Source organism: Ostrinia nubilalis, chromosome 7 (genome assembly GCF_963855985.1).
Source record: "Ostrinia nubilalis chromosome 7, ilOstNubi1.1, whole genome shotgun sequence".
Taxonomy (NCBI): domain Eukaryota; kingdom Metazoa; phylum Arthropoda; class Insecta; order Lepidoptera; family Crambidae; genus Ostrinia; species Ostrinia nubilalis.
The window spans coordinates 5,185,134-5,194,276 of NC_087094.1; positions in this window are offsets into that span (position 1 = coordinate 5,185,134).

Below are 9,143 nucleotides of genomic sequence, written 5' to 3' on the forward strand. Positions count from 1 at the left end.
AATGTTGAAACATTGCATGTGATAGCATAATAAGGACAAATTAAAGGTTCAGGGCGAAAGGTAGGCAATTAATTTCCCCCTTAACCCTTTAATGAGGCTGCATTAATAATTCCGTGTACGTAGTGGATAGGCCAGAGTCTATTATTAAATAAGTTGCATTGTAAATTACGTAAGGTACGGGTGTGTTAAAAACGAGAAATTCCTGGGTTTTAAGAAACGTGTCTCTGGTCGAATGATATTATAGACTCCTAATCTAATGCGTTTGATGATTGGATAGAAGTAAGCTGATTGTTCTATAGCTATGTAGGTATATTAATTTTGAAAGACATTTTAAGCTTTTAGACGATTGAATACATTAACTTATAATGTCAACATGAACCACTAAACTTGGGACTTTTAATCTAATAACTGTCAAGTCACAAGATTCCATAACAACATTTACCACCCACATTGAAAACATAGTTAGCAACCTAAAATCTTTCAACAATTCAAATTCTAAATCACGTAGGAGAGAGCAACGCGTAAACCGATAGCGCCGCGCTCTCTCTGAAATTCAAAATGCCAAAATTAAAAAACAAAGGAAAGTTACAATTATTAAAAATACTTGTCTTCAAAGACCGTTTTTTAACATTGTAATGGGCACTTCTCAAAAAAGAATGGCCTTATTTAGAAATTTACTTTTTACCTGCGGGCCATATAGACCCTACCCGGCAAAGGAAGGGTTAAAGAGATGAACTTTGCCGTAGTAAAGGGTAATGTTTTGGTAATGTCACGATGCTTACGGCGAGGTCTGCCCTAAATAAGTTCGGACATATTTGAAGTATTTGAACACGATTTCCCCTCGGGCGTCAACTTTCAGTGTTTGTGGTTAATGGAGTATGTTGTTTCATTCAATGTTCTCATAAAATGGCAATTTCCTGGAATATTGAGATGACTTATTTTATTTTATTTCCATTGAACAATTATGTACACTATAATCCGGTCCTCTTCATTCGTATATCATTCCAGACACATAACATCACAGTAATTACGGTCAAATACCTGTCTTGTTCAGCAAAAATAAAGTTATTTTGTCACTGAAATTATAAGGCTGGGTTGCACCATCTTACTTTAACTTTAACTTTAACAAACGACAATAGTCTGTCAAACTTCATACAAAAAACACCGGTCATCATCAAAGTTACGATCAAAGTTAGGTGGTCCAACTCAGCCTCTGTGATTACTAAGTAGGTACCTACTATAAATTCTACTGGAACATGCTTATTTATGTAGAGATTAATGCTGCAAAACAAGGGCTTTTGCAGCAAGAAAGCCAAACCATTCCTAGCAAAAACGAAAGCGAGTGAGAAAAATAGCCTGCTATTAGACCTCACGTGTATTCCCCTTCGTTAGAGCTCACTAAAAAATCAGCAAAACATGCTAATCCGTCCCGTAAAATGGATGTCATAAGGGAGTTTTTTCGGTGTGTCAAGGGACGTCGGTTGCAAGGTCCAGTGGGAGCGATAGCCCTGAAAAACTGGGTCCAGTGATTGATGGGAACGAGTGTAAGCGGCGAATAAACAGACCCGCGTCCCTAGCTGTGACCTCAGGTGGACGAGTTTTTGTTAATTCGGGAATGGTACGTGCGTGGTTTGGAAGTTATTTTAAGACGTGGAAGAAGTAGGGCTGGTATGAGAAATCAGAACTCTATTCAAACTTAAGAATGGGTTCAAACATTTTGTTGTTTTAAGTTAGTAGGTATGCAATAGTATGCATCATAGGATTGACGTTAGAGTGCGATTTCTAGTCAGATTCTGTTCTGTGATTGGTTTAAATGGTAAACATTGATATTTCGAGTTTTAAGCTTCGTTCTAGTTTTTGTCAGTTCAGAATATAGAGAAGCCTGCTGTCAGTCAAGTAGGTTTAAGTCTAGGTACAAATCTACACTAAGGCTGGGTTACACCATCTTACTTTAACTTTGACAAACGTCAAAAATCTGTCAAACTCCATACAAAAAACACCGATTACCGTTATAGTTACGGTCAAAGTTAGGTTAGGTTAGGTGCAACTCAGCCTAAGAATAGATTCAAGCATACAAGCACATTGTAATTAATAAACATTACAATAATGAATTACAAACTGGCTATAATAACCGAATGTTCACCTAACTGACTAAGCAATAACAGTTAATTTTCTTCAATACGTCTATTGGCCTTACGTAAATGCTACCGTATCTCCTCATTAAAACCTTAATCTTCATGTGCTTTCGCTAACACAATCAGAATCGCGGATTTCTCCTTACCTTCAGTTCAGTGGTTCGATAAGCAAGGAACTAGCCAGCGTAACGTGAACTTCCACCCCTCTCTTAAAGATAAACTTCCAAGGTCTTGGAAGGGACACTGAAAAGAAAATCGGAGGTCAGCATAAACTGGTCCTAGTCTTAGTGGAGGGTGATTTTCGTACGAACGAAAAGGTTTTGCAAATCGGGGTCATTCAGAGTGCCAATTAGTAGTTCCGTTTTATTATATTTTTGTAAGATCAATGTTTTATGAAAATCGTGAATAAATGTTATTTGTAAAATCGACTGTTAATTTATCATTTAAAATGATATAAAATATTTTATCATAGAATTTGGATTGAATATTTTAGGGTTGATGCGCCACAAATAACTACAAACAATATGAGTAACACGAACTCAGTACTATGAAATATCACACGAAGCATGATTCATAAAAGTTGTGGGAAGATTGTGATAATGGTTTCCAGAAAAATATGGTTATTGTAGTAATCAAACTTGTATAAAAATGGTGCGGAATCCAAAATGAATAATAAGAGAATTATCAAACGATTTATATAAACAAACAGTGAAGTGACGAGTTCCAAAAAGATTACGATACTCTGCAACAGAAAGTTTAAAACGCTCGCCGAAACCAGAAAAGAATAATGTCCCCGAACTTCTCTCTAAGCATTACTTCCCAATTATCGGGCAGAAGTTGTTCGAGCGAATATTTAATTCGATTAAGAGCATTCGAGTAATTGTGACCGCGTGATCCGAGTCGCGGCGATAAATCACAACTTTGCTATTAGGTACGTGTGCGCGACACATCGGGCTTTAGTAGGGATGGGGTTCCCTGATATTCGGGATTGCTGACGTTTTAGGGACGTCGTCACTTAAACGTATTTGAATATTGTCCTCACTACCAATAATACAGTTAGGTTCTACTAAGCATTTTATGTCGATTAAACCTCTAACATTCAATGAGTTTAGTTTTTTTAGTTAGACTTATCGGCATAATATACTCAAGAACTTCAGCTACCCAAAATTTATCGGCATATAAAATATGAGGTACGACTTTTAGTCTTTTTTGCTAATTATATGGCTCAGGTAAATTTGTAATTGTGATCCTGTGATCCGAGTCGCGGCGATAAATCACAACTTTGCTATTAGGTACGTGTGCGCGACACATCGGGTTTTAGTAGGGATGGGGTTCTCTGATATTCGGGATCGCTGACGTTTTAGTGACGAGAGAGTGTTTGAATGTTTAGGTCCGCTTAACACCGCGTAACATAAAATAACTATAAGCTTAAACGTCGATAGCCTCTAACATTCAATTTAGATTGAGTTTTTATAATAAGACCTATCGATTCAATAGGCAAGCTAAAGTGGCAATGGGCAGGGCACATAGTACGCTGGAGTGGAGGCCGCGTACCGGAAAACGCAGCGTGAGACGTCGTCCACCCACCGACGACCTAATAAAGGTAGCAGGAAGGTGCTGGATGCAGGTCGCTACCAATCGTGCGATGCGGAAAGTCATTGGGGGAGGCCTATATTCAGCAGTGGACGTCCTGTGGTTGAAATGATGATGATGATGATGAGGTAGATTTCTGCTAATTAAGAGCCAGTTTCACATAGTTACTAACAATTTTATTTCTGATTTTTATGCTGTGATTTTTCAACAATTACTGTACCCTGAAGGTGAAACAGAGCAAAATCTCAATTAAAATTTCACGGCGCAAAACAGAGGCGCTTAAATCGAGTTTCCCACTCACCGGACATCACTAGGTCCAACTATCCCAACTCAGTTCTTTGGCCAACTTTATTGTCTTGAAAGTTTTATGACTTAACTCTCTAACCAACCCTTGCCATCCACGGACAAAGATATATTTGTTTCATATCTGACTTCTGAACTTTAAGTTTTCATGGGTTCAATTTTATAAAAGGAAACTTCGATCTTTTGAAAGGTGAAGTTAACAACAGTCACGAAAGCTGATGAATGTTGAGCTTTCGAGTTGTGAATGAGACATTAAAAAGTTTACTTGTCAAGAAATATGTCTTAGAAATGCGAGCTATTTTGCTAATGGGTACGGAGAAATCGTTAATACCGAGAAATCTTATTTATGAAAATTATTTTGTCAAATGTTAATCTAAAAACGTGTCAGCTCGTGTACCTATGTATTGTTATAATAATAAACGTGAGTTTACGAACTTTTATATTTAAAAAACATTTCTCTCTACTATTAGTTGTATTTTGGTTACAAGTTCCACGCCTTACTTATAATTTTGTTGTAGGTTTTTTATAGTATTTACATGAAAAACATGAAAAGTTAAATTTAAAAGTAATGGTATAATGTCTGTTGATTATGTCTAACGTCTGTTGATTATAAGTCCGAACATTTACGACCGAAAAAGACGTTGATCTTATTAAAAAAACCAATTTCGCCTTACGTTCTAGCATTAAACTACGAATAATACGTATTACACAAAGATTTCCAATACTACGAACAATAACTTGTCGCTCCACGAAACATTCGAAGATCGTGATTTTGTAACGCGTGCTACGCCGTAGCAGCTACGGTCTACGAGAATGATTAGCAGTTACACAAACTTAGCAATTCCCCGGCCATAACTTCGGAACTGAACTACAACAATGGGTTTAATCCAGAGACTTGTAAACGTTCACATGAAACAAGTGTCTGGAATTGCTTCGAGTTTGATGTATTTGCGCTCGCTCCTCTAGAGATAAATTTGTTCGAAAACTTGCTGAATGTGAAAAGTTTGAAGCTCACTTCAATCCATTACACGAGTGAAATATTTCTTTGTTTTCTGGTTCCGTTGCGGGACGCGACCTTACAAATCAGAAGTTTTGCATTAAGACCCCAGCTTATTTGAGTGGGCCGTTTGGTGTGACGTAAAATAGATGTAAACGTACCTCTGGTAAGGTTTCACATAGAAAATAATAAAGGTAGTGTATGAATTGAATAATCAAAATAAATCGTCTTGGGAATTGCGTCAATCAAGACATTTAGATGTCGAGTGTGGGTGGCCTTGCTTATTAAAAACCAATAAATGTTATAGTAGGTGGGTGCTACAAGGTCTGTTATTAAAACGTTTCCAATTAACAAAATATATTTTTAACGTAGCTAAGTTTTTCATTACCTTAATTTTGGGTACTAAAAATATCAAATATTAAACGCATATTACTAACGCCTTCAAAATCTATTTCATGATTGAATGCTACAGATGAAAGAAAACATGACCACAATTGCAATAGAAGACGTTTCTATGGTAAAATGTGGTTTTACAACACATCGCGCAGCGGTATCGTCACTCTAATGTATGGTAACCGACACAGTGAACTAGAGTTACCATTACTTGAGTTTCCCCTCATTCATTTCACCCTCGATGTCTCTAAAAGGGTTACTAGTTAGTTTATCTATAGCAAGCTATAATATAGATAAAGCCATAATAGCCTAGCCATGCATGATTGATGAAGCTCTAAACTTTTAACTTTAGACAATCAGGCTGACTCCATTATGCAAGATTCAAAACCTATGAGATACTATTGCATGAAGTATTTTGTATACTCCTAGGAATTATACCCCAAATCCCCACTTTTTTAGTCATAAAGGCGTAAAGTACCCAAAAATACATGTGATAACACGTTTCATCACTAAGGCTGAGTTGCACCACAACTTTGACCGTAACTTTAACGATAACCGGAGCTTTTTGTATGGAATTTGACAGATTTTTGACGTTTGTCAAAGTTAAAGTAAGATGGTGCAACCCAGCCTAAGTTTTATGCTTAACATCAAATTCAAATTTTTATTAGTAGGTATAGAGGGTGTCCCAGAATGGGTGAATCAAACTGATAGGGGAGGTAGCTCTACTAATGTACTATCCCAAAAAAAAATGAAAAAAAAAAAAGCGCATAATGAAACAAAAAAATTTTTTTTGAAAAAGTGAAAATAAATCAGCTTTGCCTAAGTATCTGGCTATAATTGCTGCGTTTGGAGTTTATTTGTACTTTTTTCTTACTAATATTAATTGTACATGATCGCTTCGTTTATCTGTAAACAAACTTTTGAAAATAATGACTAGATTTCGAGTTTAGAGCACTTTATTTTTTAAAAAAATCCGAACTCAAAATTTTTTTTTCATATTTTTTTGGGATAGAGCTACCTCCCCTATCAATTTGATTCACCCATTCTGGGACACCCTGTATAGGCCGTTTTCATGGCACATGTACACCATCCCAATATAGCTTGCCCTACCACCACTATAGGCAACATATAGGCTGGTGCTGAGAAGTGGAGGAAGAACTCAGTCACTTCCGCCAGCCTGATAATTCTTATTATCGGAGGCTGTATAAATAGGCTTCACTGGCTCAACTGGTTTGCGGGTTCATCATCATCATTTCAGTCACAGGACTTCCACTGCTGAATATAGGCCTCCCCCAATGACTTCCACATTGCGAGTTCATTGACAGTTTAACTTTTCCCCGGACAAACTTGACCTTCACTGGTTGGCGGCCAAGCTGTAGATCATGCCTACACAGGAGTTGCAGCGGTGAGAACGACAGGTGGGAAAAGTCATCATCATCATCATCATTTCAGCCACAGGACTTCCACTGCTGAACATAGGCCTCCCCCAATGACTTCCACATTGCGAGTTCATTGACAGTTTAACTTTTCCCGGGACAAACTTGACCTTCACTGGTTTGGCGGCCAAGCTGTAGATCATGCCTACACAGGAGTTGCAGCGGTGAGAACGATAGGTGGGAAAAGTCCAGTCCAACCGGTCCTCAGAATTCAATACGAGAGTCCACTCAACAAAACTTATCCATTGCAATAAAACAGTTGATCGATGACGGAAGATGTGGAGCCTTGGATCATCATTATTCATTAGTCGTCATTGAAACTAGATACAGGAGATCAAACTTTGGTATTTTCATGAATACGCATCGATCAATCTTCAATGTAATAGCAAACGATATATTTGAAATGTAATATCGGGGCGGTTTATTTAATATACCGTCCATCAATCACGGGCAGACTGTATACATAGAGAGAATATAACAGTTAGCTCACTTAGTAACTATGTTTGCAGTATACAATTTCCATAGAGTGGACATTAAAAGGTTTAGCCGAAAGGGTAACATCAGAAGTACATTATAACTAAATAAAAAGGTATAGCGTACTGGTTGATTCTACAATAAATATTTCAAACAAAAATACACGACCACCTGCAGCTAAAATAGTTTTGCTTCAACAAGTAGCACTAACACTATTATGTTTTTGTTCGAGTTCTAGATTTTAGAATCTAAGATGATGTTATATAATAGAAAACGATGTAAAACTATAATTAAAGGAAACTCCTGGCTGATGTTACGGGGCTGTGGCGCGTACCTATATCCTGAACGCTGGAGACAGATCGTCGCGCAACATGTGATGCGAGCCAGTCCCACCGCATACCCTACGTATTTCGGTAGCTGTACTAATAAATACTTGGTAATTTAAATACAGGTAGCGTGATGCTCTATAGCAAAATAATTGAAAACTATTAAAGAATCCTGGCTGATGTTATTGGGCTGTGGCGCGTATATCCTGAACGCTGGAGACAGATCGTCGCGCAACATGTGATGCGAGTAAGTCCCACCGCATATCCTATGTATTTCGGTAGCTGTACTATATTAAATTTCTGCTCTTCCGTTTTCCGCATACTCGTATTTCCCGTTAGTTTAGTCGTTTTTCGAAGAAAGTGACAGAAATAATCAATTGGGTGCGCTAAAATGCATAATATGATAGGACAGTTCTTTGCGGAACAGATACTTAGGTTGAGTTGCTTTACCTAACTTTGACCGTAACTTATAACGTTAAACGGGGTTTTTTGTATGAAGTTAGACAGATTTTTGACGTTTGTCAAAGTTAAATTAAGGTGGAGCTACCCAGCCTAAGATTAGGCGCACACCGTTGATTTTTCGTTGGCCGATAGTTGTGCCCGATTTTAATTTGTATGAAGAATCGGCCAAATCGAATCAGCGTAGTGTGCGCACTCCCATACATGCCCATACTGATCAACTGCCCGACTAAACTATCGGCCGACGAAAAATCAACGGTGTGCGCCTACTCTTAGGCTTTGGTAAGAATGAAGTTTGTAGTGCAACAAGGTTGTTTGTATGCGGGGAGATTTAGAAAATCATTACCGAAGGAAAAAAATGACAGTAATATTGATGTCTTTAAGCGGGCCAGACATTATCAGAGATTGGCGGAGGGATGACAGATTAACACGATTAAAAGGGTCCTTACTTGCAAGATGAAATACATATACTCAGTAAAATAGTAGCATAGAAAACTTTATAAAAATCGAATTGCATTTTGAACGGCATCTACAGTTTATTTTGGATCTTTTCCGAAATGCGATATCCTGCACAATTCGTAAACTACAAAAAGGAATAGACATCCTTACAAGTAACACGCACCGGCTAGACCCGGATGAAACTTCCCCGGACGTACGTAACTGAGTCCTAAAACCCGGATAGGGTTGTCCGGAAAAACATAAAATTATCAAAATACAATGTTTAGTTCTTGGATTTGAATGGGTGGTCATGACCTTATTACTACGATTTCAAACAATTCTGAGGAGTATTAATTAATTAAATAAATATCCTCGGACATTTTTACACTGTCTCTCTAGTCTGAAACTAAGTAAAGCTTGTATACTTTTATACTTAATAAAAAGTTTTGTTCAAACACTACGTTACCCATTTTATTAAAAAAAAAAATGGTGTACCTAATTGTATTGACCCGAAATCTGAAATTATAGTTTTCACAATCATGATTCGTTTTTACTGAAAATAATATGAACGCTTACTTTACTGAGTCGT